Here is a 15,533-nt window from a genome sequence, read left to right as displayed (position 1 = left end):
ATAATAAGGGGAACAAGTGTTAAAATAGATTTAGTTTGAAATGCTAGTGACCAATGAAAGGGAGGGGTAAGGGGTATGGTATGTATAATTTTTTTTCTGTTTTCATTTTATTTCTTTTTCTGTTGTCTTTTATTTCTTTTTCTGAATTGATGCAGATGTTCCAATGAAATGATCATGATGATGAATATGCAACTGTGATGATATTGTGAATTACTGATTATATATGTAGAACGGAATGATTATATATTAAGAATGTTTGTGTTTCTTTGTTGTCATATATTTCTAATTTAAAATTAACTAAAACATTTTTTAAAAAGGTAAAAAAAAAGTCCCCCTCCCCCACAAAAACGAAGAAAAAAGAAAAAAACAGAGCAACGGCGCCTGCGCAGGGCGGGGCTTCCTGTGCTGGGGGCGGAGCTGCGCCGGTGCGTCACGCGGGCAGCGGGTCAGGATGAGAAGGCCGCGGCCCTGCTTTGGGGTCTACGGAGTGGCTCGTCCGGCCCTGCTGCTGCTCCCAGTTGCCACTCTCACGGGTGAGGGGCCCCCAGCAGGCGTTTCCAGCGCGGCTGAGGGGGCTCCTTTGCGTGCAGCCGGCGCGGGGGTGCTTACAAATGTTCCGGAATGTGTGTACGAGGCGGGCGGCGGGCAGAGCTTAGTGGGGCCCAGCGTCCGGCCTTCCTGGGAGGCTTCGACTAGCGCCCGGGGCCCATTCGGAGGGCGTCGCAGGCGTGCGCTGCCCGGGCTTGGGACTGCGAGGCGGCCAGGTCCAGCGTCCTGCAGCCGCGGCCTGAGACCCCATGGACGGCCGCGAAGTGGCCCGAGGTCCTGCGCGAGAACTCTGTGATCCGCTCCTTGAAGCGGCCACCGTCAGCTAAGGCCCAGGCAGCGCGCGCCTGTCTGGACACCTGGGCCTCCCTCCCCGTCCGAGGCCGAGTCCCGGGCCTGCAAGCCCCGCATTGAAGAAGGCCTCCTTGGACCCTGCGAAACACTGCCCGGTGCAGCAGCCCCGTGTGCCAGACCCAGCGGACCTGCACCTCCTGGTCCACAGCAGGCTAGGCCTCGGCCATGCACAGCCTCATCGGCTACAGCGGCTCCTTCACCCGGGAGGTGGTGGCCATGCGCCCGGGTGGCTGGGGCAAGAAGAGCCCCTTCCGAGGCCTCAGCGCCGTGCGACTCGACCAGGCCTGAAGCACCAGTGAGTTGCCTGGCACCCCCAGACCAGACTCCCACACCCTGGCAGAACCACAGTGGCGGGGGCCACCAGCTGAAGCAGGATTCCAAGAGGCCTGAGAGCACAAAGGTGTTAGGGCAGGAGGTGTCCAGCACCCACAGGTGTGGCTCCCTCTCCTGGTCATCGCTGTAAGTGTGGTGTTGCAGAATGACGGTGGCGGCTACTTGGGGCCCCAGTTGGCAGACCAGGAGCCTCCCTGTCACTGAGCAACACCCAGGAGGCACAGGCATGTGTAGGAGGACTGCAGGGAGCTGGGCGGACATCGGGAGGAGCCGCCACCCAGACCACAGGCTTGGGGTAAGAGCTCTCTCTTTTTTTTTTTAAAATATTTTATTTTTTTTAAATACCAAAAAAAAAATCAAGCACAAGCATTCTTATTTTTGCTCCCTTTTATCTACTGATAGAAGGATCTTTTAACCTATCGACTTGGTGAGCCAGCCACCCTGCGTCTCGAGATGGCAGGCGAGAATTCTGCCTGCCAGGCCACCGTTGCACCACCCAGAAGCTTTTGATTTTAAGAAGTTCCCATTTGTCCATGTTTTCTCTCACTGCTTGTGCTTTAGGGGTAAAGTTGAAGAAGCTACCTCCTGTTACTAGGTTCTAAAGATGTTTCACTCTATATTCTTCTAGAAGTTTTATGGTACTGGCTCTTATATTTAGGTCCTTGATCTATTTTGAATTAATTTTTTTTAGCGCGTAAGGTAGTGTTCGTCATTCATTCTTTTGAGTATTGATAAACAGTTCACCCATACCAGTTGATTGAAAAGACTATTCTGTTCCATTTCAGTGGATTTGGGGCCCTTATGGAAGAGCAATTACCCATAGATGTGGTGTTCTGTCTCTACAGTCTAGATGCAATTCTGCTGGTCAGTGCTTCTACCTTTGTGCCAGTACCAGGCTATTTTGACTTCTGTGCCATTATAGAAATCTCTAAAGTCAGGTTGTGTTAGTCTTCCCACTTCACTGTTCATTTTTTAGGATATCTTTAGCTATTTAAGATCTCTTTCCCTTCCAAAGAATTATTTTTTAGCTTTTTTTTTGTATACTATATCTCCAAAGCAAAGAAAGAAAAAAGCAATGGTTTTCAAAGCACTCTTCAACAAGTAATTATGGGATAGATCCCAGAGGTTGTCATGGGCTATTGTTCTAATTTGTTAGCTACCACAATGTGATACACCAGAAATGGAATGGCTTTTAAAAGGGGGAATTTATTAAGTTGCAGAGTTATAGTTCTAAGGTCTTGAAAATATCCCAATTAAAGCAAGTCTATAAACCTATCCAAATTAAGGCACCAACAAGAGGTTACCTTCACTCAACAAATGCCGATGAGGCTCACAGTTTCTCTGTAAACTGGAAAGGCACATGGTGAACATGGCAGTGTATGCTAGCATCTTCTCTAGGCCTCTTGCTTCATTGAACCCTAAAAGTGTTTGGTTGCATGGGCTCTCATGGTTTCGTGGCTCTTTAAGGGGACTGTCTCCAAAACATTTCCCGAGTAACAAAATAGAATGAAGACCTACCTGGAATGGGTGGAGTCACATCTCTCTCTAATCAACAGTTAATATCCACAGTCGAGTGAGTCACTTCTCCATGGGAACAATCAAAAAGCTCCCAGGCAGCAATATTGAATGAGGATGAAAAGACATGGCTTTTCTGGGGTCCACCACAGTTTCAAATTGGCACAGCTAGCATACCGTCATCTCGTATTTTCCCTCCCAGCTGCTCCAACATTGGAGGCTAGAAGGAATAAACATTGTTTTATTGTCACAATTGACTTTAAAAAAAAGTTTTTGTGTCTGCACAATGACATATTTATTCAAAAGGAATGAGTTTCAAAGCACAGCCACAATTAGAACAGATTTCAGAGGTTGGTATGGGCTATAATTCCACAACTTTAGGGTTTTGCTTCTGCTGCTCTAAGATACTGGGGATTGAAAGAAGTATCAATTTAATGATTCAGCAGTCATTGTCATTCGTGGAATCCTACCTTCTCTGTATAACTCCACCATCACCTTTGATCTTTCTGTCCGACTCTTCAGGGTTATTTGGGCTATGACCATTCTAACTTTTTCATGTTGGAAGGGGCTGTCATTAATATGGGGTAGGGAGATGAAACAGCTTATGTTTGAGAGAGGAGGCCCCTCTAGGTTTTAGGACTTATCTAGTCCTGGAATTCATCTGAAAGTTGTAGGTTTGTGGTAAGTTCCTCTAGTGCATGGAACACTTGTGAAATCTTATATATTGCCCGAGGTGTTCTTTAGGATTGGCTGGAATGGTTTTGGTTAGGGCTTCCCTTCCAAGTAAATTCATAACTAGCTGTTGCAAATGTTCAAAAAGGTTGTTGGAATTTTGATTGGTATTGTATTGAATCTGTAGCTCAATTTTTGTAGAATAACTCGCTTTTCCAAGTCTTCGAATTAGGGTGTTGGAACTTTGATATTCCATTGAATCTGTAAGTCATTTTGGGTAGAATTGACATCTTACTGATATTCAACCTTCCTGTCCATGAGTACAGAATGTCTCCATCTATTTTGGTAATTTTTTCTTTCTTTTAGGAATGTTTTGTAATTTTCCAAGTACAAGCCCCTGACATCCCTGGTGCTTCTGGACAGAGGGAGCCTGTGGATTGGGAGACACAGCAATGGAAAGAGGACAACAAGGGTGGCACACAGGGTTATTTGGGCAGCATGTGACAGAGCCACAGAGAGTATCACTCCCTCCTCGCACAGAATCACACCAGTGTTTGCCATGGGCTGAGCGGCAGCCTCAGGGAACTCAGGTTTTAGTGAGCTAGAGAAATGACAGGCAATCACTAACGTTTTCTTATGTGGAAATGAGCACTTTGAAGGGGTTGGAAAGGGGCCACCTAATAGTGGAGCTGGAAAGGGCACAGAACAGGTGCTGTCCTCCGTCCCTCTGCTGAGGCGTCTTCCATGGGTTCTGCAACTTCCTGTGCTCTCCAGACTCTCCCAGCGAAAGGCCACCTCCCCAGACAGCACTGGTTAACATGGCTCAGGGTGATGTCGGGGCCTCCCTGTGCCAGGAGAGGCAGGACTACGTCTTGGAGTACGGGTCAGGGCTTGGACCCGGGTACTGCTCTCCACGTGGGCCAAAGAGGCATCACAAAGATGGCTGTGGCTGCCCAGGAGTAAGTGGGAGGGCAAAGTTAGTGATCAGCTGGACATTTGAGACCCTTGCAGGGAGGGCAGACAGAACGACCCCTGCACTAGTACTGACTTAGAGAACAAGTTAATTGAGTGTCTGAGGGTGTTTGAAATTCAGTAATCTGAATTTAATAAAAAAGAAGTTTCGTTCTTTAACTTTGTTCATATTTAATTCCAAAATTGAAAGCTGGAAAGGTAGATTAGCATCAGGGGTTAAAGTTGCTTAAAAAGTGCTGACAATTCCTATCCTTGACCTGTGAAATTACTGAGCAGCTAAGGCTGCTGCAGTCTGCCTCTACCAGCCAGGCACAGGGAGCTTGGCTTGTCACCATGGGATGAGATTTAATTGGCTAAAATAGGGGGTGTTAATGTACCATCACATGGGGCTGTTAGAATGAACAACATCAAATGAAGCAGCTCAGGTGCTTCGCAGGTAGTAAAGAGAATGAGCCTCTGCAGACCCACTCATATATGCCCCAATCCCCTGCCACACCCTTTTTGTCATCTGGCACCCCGGTCCCCCAGGTACCACATCCAGCAGCTGATGTACAGGAGCCTTGCAGTAGAGCCCAAGGTGAACTTCACGCTCCAGAACTTTGGTTCCATGGTTACAGGATACCAGCAGGTGATACTGGCCTTTTTTGCTGCTCCCAGTCCAACATCTACAGGTTTTCCCTTCAGTGTTCACCAGAGCTGCTTTGAGGACTGGTCATCTTCCTACATTCTAGTGTCTTCTCTATTGTCACAGCAAGTCCAGAAGGAAAGTTCCATTCAGCCATGCCCTGTATAAAATGCTAGCAGGTGTGTCTGGCCCCCGACTGGGCTTTGGACGTGCAAGCCATATCTGAAGGTTTGTGGATCCCAGTGTGGTTGTGAAGCAGAATAGCTTGAGCCCATCCATCAGCAGGCACTTTATGTTTTAGAAGTGATCAGGAATTGCCCAGTTCATTCTGTGGGTGCAGGTTTACCTCTAGCATGCAGGAACTCCACCTTGATCCAGAGAAAGGATGCTTTCTGAGGCATACATGCCAGCGGAAGGGACCATCCACAACCTGGATGGAATCATAGAGCCCTTCTTTGGGTAGTGTGAGCATGCAGCTGCTGGCCAGCCACAGCTGTGTCAACACTGCAAGCTTGCCCCCTGTCCCCCAGTGATCATTAGCGTCAAGCATCCCAGACTGCGAACATGTGTGCCCTGGCCCCAGTTTTCCCCCAAACTCATCCCCTGTACACACTGCCCAGCAGAATGTATGGCACCAGAGGCTGGTGCTCACCCCCAGGTCTAGGGCCCTGTTTTTAGGGGTTAGGGGTGGAGGCCAAGGGGTGGGGCTGGTCCCACCCTTCAGCTAACGCAAGGCACGTTACCCAGGTCTGGCCAATCAGAGCATTGCTGTGGGTACAAAGCACCACTCTCAGTTCCAGGAGTAGATGGTTGATGCAAGCTGGGTGGTCAGACTAAGAGGGATGTGTTCCCACTCTTACTAGAACTCTTTTCACACTGGAATTATAACTAATGTGATGGAGCCTAGAGATGCTGGGTACCAGCTTCCCTCCAGATAGTGAATTTGCCTCATCATAAACCAACAAACATGAAAACAGAAATGAAAGAGGGCGATAGACTGGGTCTCAGGGACCATCCCTGACCACCTGTATCCAGCCATACCTGAAACTGGAATTACCTTTGTACTCTTCAATTATGTGAGCCTGTAACTTTCTTTTTTGGGTAAGGCCAATTTTATATGATTTCTTCCATTTGCAAACAATGTATCCTTGACTCATAGGGAAGAGTAGTTACCTGATTTATGATCCCTCAAAAGGAAAATTATGTTCACGTGGAGTAAGCATAGATTTACTGAGAGCCAGCCTGACAATTGAACCTAGCATTATTTCCTGTTGGGAGATGAAGTTCTTGTTGTGAGAACGCAGCAGCCCTATTCATAGGGACTTCAGCAAGGGAGAGGACTCATTCTGGACAAGCTAGAAAATGTATGGATTAAGTAGAGTTGGGTGGATTCTTAGCTGCTCTGTTAGTAGATTAAGATTTATGCGGAGGGCAGTGTTGCAGCATGGATAGGATCTGGCTTAGGCTTGTTCTGTTCAACCATATCATCAAAACCTTGGAGCATCTGACTGGATTTAGCGCTGACCCAGAGATGGCAGAGAAAGCAGGCATGTGGATAATATACCTGCACTTTATAAGCTCTAGACTGCCTGAAGCATCAGTTTAGAAGTGTAAAAATGTAAAAGGAACAGAAAGCCTTGACTCCAGATTCAGAAAATCAACAGTGAGGGAGGACAAGGGGGAGTGCAAAAAGGTTTCAGTGTCTGAGCGACCACAAGCTCCCATGGGGATGATGTGGCTACAAAACCAGCCCCTGGTGCCCGTAGACACATCCGCCCACTGTCTCACTCCTCAGCATCTCAGGAGCCTTTCTGAGGGATCCCAGGTTTGCTAGAAATGCTTTTCACACACACACAGGAAAATATATCTTTCAGTAGGAGAGGAAAGCTCTTTGTCCATTAAATAACTCAACTTTTTATGACAAGACCCTGAAGAACTATGCATTTACCTTAAGTTTTATGCAAAGTGATATGCAAATAATTGCCAGCCTTTCTTCTTAACCTATCTTAAAAATGGGCCTTGTGTTTTCAAAGTGCTTGTGTGGACAGCGACTCTTTCTTTCCAGTGATTAAAAGCTGGTGGCCTAGGGTGGGCCACGATGGCTCAGCAGACAGAATTCTCACCTGTCATGACAGAGACCTGGGTTCGACTCCTGGTGCCTGCCCATGCAAAAAAAAGGCTTATGGCCACGAGTTTTAAACTTAATTTTAACCATGGCAAAGCTAAAGATTTTTGCAGCACATAAGTATTTCCACGTCATGATAAGCCAGGAAGCTGTTCAGCTCTGAGTGCATGCCCCGAGGCCGCCACTAGGGGGCAGCAGCAGCCATGGCCTTGCAAACTTGGCTCTGGACCATTCATTGCTGCAAAAAGCCCTGGGTTCCTGGCATTTTCCAGACTGACAGTGAACTGAAATACAGTCCTGCTACCCTGCTCTCTCAAAGCCTCTGGCATTAAGCCTGAGCCTGTTATTATATGTTATCTTAGCATTTGTTCTGCTGCTTGGGAGCCATACATTATGGTGGTCATAAATTTGTATCCAAAATGCTAAGGGCATGACCTCATGTCTACCTCTGACTGATTGTGTGGCCCAGAGTTTGTTATTTTTATTAAGAAAAAATATGGGAAGGATGTGAAACTTGCCCCTGTGCTGTTACTTTTGCGTGGCTGTCACCGCTCTCGGGAATCACTCGGATCCATTCTATCTTGTTTTTCACCCTGTCTTCCACTGCAATAGGAGCACAAGGCAACTTCTGGAAACTTTCTTTGGGGTGCATGTGGAAGGGATGAGCCTCGTGTCAGTCTCCTGTGCTTGTGCTGTGTGTGACTGGTGTTGCAGTAGATACATGGGGCTGGCTCTCAGCACCCACTTCAGCCTCTCTTTGGTGTGCCACCCTTCCCAGTCTCCTGGCTGCAGGGTCCCCAGGCACAGATTGGATCCTGTACTTGTGAGAGCTTTGGGAGAAAAAAAAGCAATCCTCCAATGCCCCTGCTGCTGCTACGGGCATGCGTGCTGGGGGAGGATGTGGTCAGGTGCATCTGTGGCCAGTGCATGGTGGCTGAGTCCACAGGTGCTCAGAGGTCGTTGTGGCCCCAGCAGGAGCCACAGGAAGTCATGAGGCCCTGGATTCCCACCACAACAAAGGAGGCAGAGGCAGGTGCTCCCCGGCTCATGGGCCATGTCTGTAGGTGGCTCTGGGAGCTCTTCGTAGAAATGCTCCTGCTCCAACCCTCCCAACACTTTTATTAGCATCCAGTCCTCTGCACTGAGTCCCTTTCTGTCTGAAATGACAAGGTGGCTGTTTCCAGCAATTGAACCCCAACTGTGGCAGCCATTTAGCCCAGGTTCAGGGTTGGCAAACTTGTCTGTAAACAGAATATATTTCTGTTGTTTTAACCGCTGAGTTTGTTGTATTTTGTGATGGCAGCATTAGGAAATAGACACTCAAGGCAACTCATTACTATTAAATAAGCTAACCCATGGAGAGTGCTAGGAACAGGTCAGAATTCACCTCCAGTAATAAAATTGCTGACCTCAATGTTGGAGCCATAGTAGGCATTTGGGAAGTAATGATGGACAAAAAAATGGATGAATATGTGAGTGGTCAGCATCTGTGCCTTCCTGCCGAGATATCCATGTGACTTCTGGGCAAACTTCAAGTTGTTCCTGAGACTAATGAAGTTGTCTCCACGGGCCTGAGAAGATGGTATCCATTTCCTGGGGCAGTTGTAACAAATGACCACCAACCAGGCAGTGTGAACAAACAGAAATTTATTCTCTCCCAGATCTGAGCCAGAATTTGAAATCAGGACCTCCACTCTCAATTCCTCCCAGAGTCTCTAAGGGAGGAACTGTTCCATGGCTCTCTTCTGGCTTCTCTTGTTTGCCTGCTGTCATTGGCCCCTCTTGACTTGTGGATGAATTTCTCCAATGTAAGCCTCTATCTTCATATGCTGTTTCTCTCCCTCTTTTTCCCTTCTTAGAAGGCACCATAATCCAATGATTATAGGACCCACCCTATGCAGTGACCTCATCTTAATTTATGGCCTCTACAAAGACCCCATTTCCAAATGAGGTCGTCTTCTGAGGTTCTGCATACAGGACTTGGATATATTTTGGGGGGCCATGATTCAGCCCACTACAGAGATCTTCATATGTACAAACAGGGTCTAGGAATTTAGAGGAAGAATAAACAATAGGTTTATTGGAAATACCCTGGAGATAGCGTTCCTAGTTGGTCCCTTTGCTGGTTTGAAAGGATTTATGTACCCTAGAAAATCCATGTTTTAATCCTGATCCAGTCTTGTGGGAACAAGGTTCCTTTTAATCCTTATTCAGTACTAGAGGTTGAAAACTTGATTAGGTTATCTCCAAAGTGACGTGACTCACCCAAATGTAGGTATTAACTTTGGGATTAGAGAGAGATGTGACTCCGCCCATTCCAGGTGGGTCTTGATTAGTTTACTGGAATCCTTTAAAAGAGGAAACATCTTGGAGAAAGCTTCAGAATGATGAGAGCTATAAGGAGAGCCCACCCAGCCAGAAATGAAGATGGAAAATGCCCCTTGCAGAGCCTCATGAAACAAGAAGCCTGGAGAGAAAGCCAGGAGACATCACCATGTTCGCCATGTACCTTTCTAGTTGAGAGAGAAACCCTGAACATCATCAGCTTTTCTTGAGTAGAAAAGCTTAATTTGAACATTATTTTAGACTTACTTTAATTGGGACATTTTCACGGACTTAGAACTGTTAACTTGCAACTTATTCAGTTCCCTCTTTTAAAATCCATTCCATTTCTGGTATATTTCATTCCAGCAGTTAGCAAACCAGAACAGTACACAAAGCCTCACTACTTGCTTCATCAATACCTGCTGGTCTATTGTACTTGACCAAGAAAGGAAATGAACAACTCAGGGAAAAAAAAAAAGGGTTTCAGAGTGTATGCATAGCTGGTTGCTGCTTAAGTGATAAGTTGACTCAATGTTGAGTGCCAAATCTGACTTCTGTCGATTTCTTACATTGACTTTACCATTAAATACTTTATGTTAAAAAATCGCACTCCTTTTTTGGTGTAATTTCATAAATTTTGATTAATTGCATACACTCACATAACCACCTCAGCAATCCAGATAAACAAGAACATTTTCATCACCCCCCCAAAAGGCCTCTTGTATTCCTTCCCCTACTGTAGATAAGCCCTGATCTGTTTTCTGTCCCTATAGATGAGATTTGCTTCTTCTAGATTTTAATATACATAGTCTCATGCAGTCTGTACTCATTTTGTAGGTCTGGCATCTTTTGCTTGAAATGTTTTGAGGTTGAATCCATATTGGCATGCAGAATCTCTTTTTATTTAAACTACCTGGAGCATATAATTCTGAAGCCCTGTAGCCTGCACATGAGGTCTCCTGAAGGTATAGTGTAAGGGGCTAGAGATTAATTTTTGTTGTAGACCTGCTCTCAGCAGCATTCCTTAGCCAAGTTCATGAACTCAAAGCTGCTGGAGTGAGCAATCTGCATAGAATATCTTCAGCTGGGACCCAATGTCCAAATCACTCTGTTATTTTGGAAAGTGTTTTCAAGGAGCACTGAACCCAGCAGTTACTCTAAATCCTTCACATTTCAGTGCAGAGCTGAACCAACAATAAAATAGACGGGCAGAAATAGGGAAAACAAAATCCTGTATTTTACAAGCTAATGGCATTATTTCCCTTCATGCCAACATCCGGCATTTCTGAGCTTAGCATGCCCCCTGCTCCAGAGATGAAGCATTGTGGAACTATAAGTGTCCTCACTCCAGTTCATTTAACCTCTCTAAATTACTCCCTATCATTTTTCTTTCAGAGGGCTGTATTTTCAGGTCTCGAGCTGTGCCATGACACCTAGAGGCCAAATTGTTGAAAGGAGTTCTAAAAGGGCTGGAGTTTATTTGAAACTGTAATTGCTTGTAGGAAAATTTTAGGCGCCTCACCATGGACTGCTAAATTAACATATGCCACAGATGTTTACCAAACACCAGTGATGTCGGTGGCCCCGGACTGAGTGCTGAACTCCCAAAGGTGCACTGCCCCTGCAGGGCTCAAAGAGTAGAGACCTTTATTATTTTGAAGAAGATAGGTGTCTCGGTTAGGATGCTGTGGTTTGCATGTGATTGAAGAGAAAATCAATTCCTTAAATGAATCTATAAACTCAGCGCAATTCCAAAGAAAATTCCAGTTCAAGGAAATTGATAAACTTACTTTAAAACATGTGTGGAAGAATACATATCTACAATAACCAAAAAAGAGTTAAAAGGGAGAGAAGAGGGAATTGAAAAGGGAATAAGCAGAGCAGGAAATAAGGGATTTTATGAATTCATCGTTCTGCAAGAGGCAGTGGAAATCCCTTTCTCCTCTCTCCCAAAGATTGTCCTTCAATTACCATCATCTAATTAATGCTTCTGGAGTGAGGTTTGACTTTTTGGCAGGTGAGGGAGGTGTGTGAGTGTACAGATGACAAAGCCCCAAACCTAGTGTAAGGTCGGTGAGCAGCTTTTGATTTTTTAAAGTTATAAATTTAATAAAAGCCGATGCTTTCTTCCTTAGACCTCAACTTATTACAAATTTTATTTTTGAATTTAGCAAATTTTAACCTCGTGGTTTAAGTAAATGTCTGCAACTTTACAGGGTAAATTCCATTAAACATCTTCATCTGCATACGTGAACAGAATAATCTCATTAAAAAATACTTTGGTTTTCTGACCATTAATATACTCTCCCAAGTTTTTAAATAACTCTTGAAAGTTGTATGAATCTTAAGTTCTCTTAAACATCTGAAATAACAGAACTGGATTTAAACTTAATGTTTTCTTATACTTTTGGATTTAAAATTACAAGCCCCAAAACAAGTGCTCACAGACATTTTTTAATAGGAATCCAAGACTAATCCCAAGCTCCATGCCAAGTTAGAGTTTACTCTTATATGTTACACAGACAGTACTACAATTAGCTTGTTTCATCCGTTCCAGATTTAATTCTAGCTCTTCCTAAAGTGAAAAAAACACACTAAAGAAATGATTTTAGCATTCCTAGTGAATTTTTTGAGGTAGCTCATTCATTTGGCTCAGACGTGAGGTTTGGAGCTGTGGTCCTGTGGAGTCGCTTTTCCATGACTGGGAGAGAGGAATGGAGATGACTTCTACACCCACTAAACCCACAAGGGCTCAGGGGCCAGGACTTCCAAGAGGGACATCTTGGACCCCCTTCCCAAGAGTCACATCACCACATGACTCCATTCTAGCCCCGTGTGAGACTGCAGCTCCCACCAGCCAGCCTGCCTCTGCCCTAGCTGGGATACAGCTACTTAGACATTGCTTGGTTCTCTGCAGATCTTCTCACAGCTTCCAGCCTGGCTGAGCCACAACTCTTGGAGCTGTTTAAGTGACGGCCAAATGGACTCTGCCTGTCTCAGATGGTTTTGTCTACCCCACAGTGCCAAGGCAGTGGGTGTGGGTGACACCCACACTCTCAAGTGGCCTGAAGGAGAACCAGAAAGTGCAGAGAGATTTCTCTTCCTTTCTTCTCACTTCCCTCTAAATTCTGACTCTTCACTTGCCCAAAGAAGAAAATCTTCTAGCCTGGTTGGTTGGAGTCCAGAACAGTGATTTGGTTGTGTTTCCCAGTGTGTTAGAAAGCCACTCCAAGGGTCACCCCCTTTTTTTTCCATTTTAGATAGTGGAATAAGCAGAGTTGCCTTTTATTTTTTTATTAGTCTACTGGCAGTCCTGAAGATTTTGGTCCAAAGATTCCAATTTGGAGCACTGTAGGGAGAGAGTTGGGAGGTTTACAAGAGACCCTATTTAAGCCTTGAAAACAACTCAAGTGCCACAACTCAGCCTTTACCAACTCCCTCTAGCATCTGCATTAAAGTTTACCGAAGCCTTCTACACTGTTTCAAATAGTACTTATTGGTGGCAGGTCCCTGTCAAGAATTCAGAAATAAGGAATTAGGGGGTGGAAAGGTGATAATAGAGCAGGATTTTGGCATGCTTGGGATCCTGTCCATAGCATTCTGTCCCTGTTCTGCTTTACAAATGCTGTTCCACCAAAAGCAGAGGGAGTATAGCTTACTGACCAATCTCCCCTTAGACCAGGCAAAGTAGGTATGTGTGTGCATGCATCTGTGTAGGTTTGTGTATGTGTGTCTGTCCATGTTCAACCATGTTTGGCTCATGCACTTTATCTGACACTGAGAGATGTGATTTGGGCAAACCAGATGGATCAGGTGTGAATCTCAGCCCTTGCAACTCAGGTGTGCAAAGGTTATCATTTTATTCTCCTCTCCCTTAATTCCGAGTCTGAGCTTCCACCCAGTCTGGTCAGGAAGATACAGGCTTAGTCACAATTGGTATGAAGGTGGAGATGGGTGAAGGTCCCTGGTATGTCACCATTCATTCTGCAGTTCCACATGGAGTCAGGAAGACAGGGCGCTCAGCTTCTGGGCTGCCCTTGCATGCAGCACCAGATCCAATGGTCCCACTTCTGAGTGCTCACAGCAGTTTCCCTTTGAGGATTTGGCTCTCTCCTGAGTCCTCTCCATTTTCCTTTTGGTGTAAACCTGTTTCCCTCTCTTTGCATCACTCTTAAGGCACTACCCCACCTTTCTTCTCAATCTCAAATGCAGAATATATTATTTTCAATAAACTAAATGTTTTTGACAAAGCAGGGTGAGCCTTTGACTCCATGTAAATCTTCCTCTCCTCCCCTACAGCAATCTCTGGGACAAACCAATAGTAATGGACTGAATAGGAATTGGTTGGAGTTAGGAGTAGGGAAATGTAAAAAATATAAGGAGAGCAAATATAAATTATTGCCAAAATAATTGTATCTTTTACAAGGGAGGACGTTTCTCTGGCCAGGGCAAAATTATTCCTAATTTATTGTATATTTTAAGCCAAAATATATTCAATCTCTGTACCCTCCCTGTCGTCATGACCTATGCTTCTATTTTGGGGAGTAGAAATACAATCTTATGCGGAAGGATGTCTTCAATTCACAGGTCACCTGCCACTTAATCCTCTTAATTCCAACCAAGTACAAATAATGAGACACAGGACTTAAATATATATATCCTCTCTAGTGTCTCCAAACTACCAACTCCACCTGCTAGAGTGAACATTCTGTAAGAAATTCTGTTTCCGTAGTCTTCATTTCCCCCGCTGATATAAGCCAGGGTGCCTTGGTCTCTGTACTGTTGGCATTTGGGTTTGATAATTCTTTCTGGTGATGGGACCACCCAGGGCTCTGAAAGACATTTAGCAGCATCCCTGGCCTCTAACCACTGGATGGAAGGAGCACACTTCCTCAGTTGTGGCAACTAAAAATGTCTCAGACATTCCTCAATGTCCCAGGGGTGGAAAGAAAATTCCTGCAGTTGGGAACCACTGGACCTACTCACTGCTCCAGCTTCATTTCCAGCCCCCCAACCCTATACACACCTAGAGGTCAAGTTTACAAGCCTGGGATATGGGCTTTCTATGTACATTTCCACTCTATTCACTTGGCAAATTTAACTCCTCATCCTGGGGTGTCATCCCTGGTATGTGGGGGAAGGGTTGGGAAGTTCTTCTTTGGGGTCCAGGAGTACCTGTCTATTTTGAAGTGGGGGTCCCCCTGTACCATGGGAGTTGCTTATAAAGACCTGTATGACAAATATCCTCTGTCTGCACCTCCAGATTGACTCTTCATGCTTGCCTGCCCTGGTCTGTATCCAGAAGGCTGAAGTGCACACTCTGCACGTCCGTGGTTTTCTTGCCTATTGGCTTCTGAGTGGATTTAGTTAATGGGAGGTTCTGGCAGGAGATGGGGGGAGAGAAGAGAGTGAGGCATGGGGGAGTCTCCACCAGGTTGGTCCCTGGAGACATGCCTCAGGTGTGTGTGTTTCCTTCTCTTTTCATGGAAGATTTCACTATTTATTTGTGAGTGCTGGTTCTCTTGGGAGCAGAGGTGTGACTGATGCATCTACTGTCCTTGAGGTGTTCTAGAGGCTTCCCTTCAGGGACAGGGGGAGGGAGAGGCAAGAGAGATGCCCACTGTCTGGGTCAACAAGCACCTTCAACCTCGACTTCATTGCCTTGCTTGCCCCACCGTCCCTTTCCTGGTCCCACTTCCCCTGCCTCCAGAGAAAAGGTTTCCCTGCTATTTAAAGAGTCCTATTCCACTGAAATTCCTCGAACCTCTTCACCCTCACTCCAATAGAAATGTCTTACACCACCATGCTCTTGTCACTCATCAGACCGGCAACATACCAAAGTTTGGTGAAATTCTGCAGTCGAGGGAGTGGGAAAGCTGTCACGGTTACAGCAGTTGGTGTAACCAATCCTCTTTGGGCATTGATTTTGCAATATCTTAAATTTAACCCAGAAGTCCTTTCATAGACATTTTAAAAATTGTTTTATTTTTTCATAGGAATTTATATTACAAATAGTTTGGACAGGTGCATATTCTCTTGTCCCCTAGCAAAGGCTTGGGGACCCCC

The 15,533-nt window shown here is 45.5% G+C and overlaps 1 pseudogene; it reads right to left on the bottom strand.

Moving 5' to 3' along the window:
• LOC143683040 (solute carrier family 5 member 4-like) overlaps nt 1-15,533 on the bottom strand; it is a 204,392-nt pseudogene that overhangs the window by 64,616 nt on the left and 124,243 nt on the right.

Source organism: Tamandua tetradactyla, chromosome 5 (assembly GCF_023851605.1).
Source record: "Tamandua tetradactyla isolate mTamTet1 chromosome 5, mTamTet1.pri, whole genome shotgun sequence".
Classification (NCBI taxonomy): Eukaryota; Metazoa; Chordata; class Mammalia; order Pilosa; family Myrmecophagidae; genus Tamandua; species Tamandua tetradactyla.
This window is presented reverse-complemented; position numbering and strand designations above follow the sequence as displayed.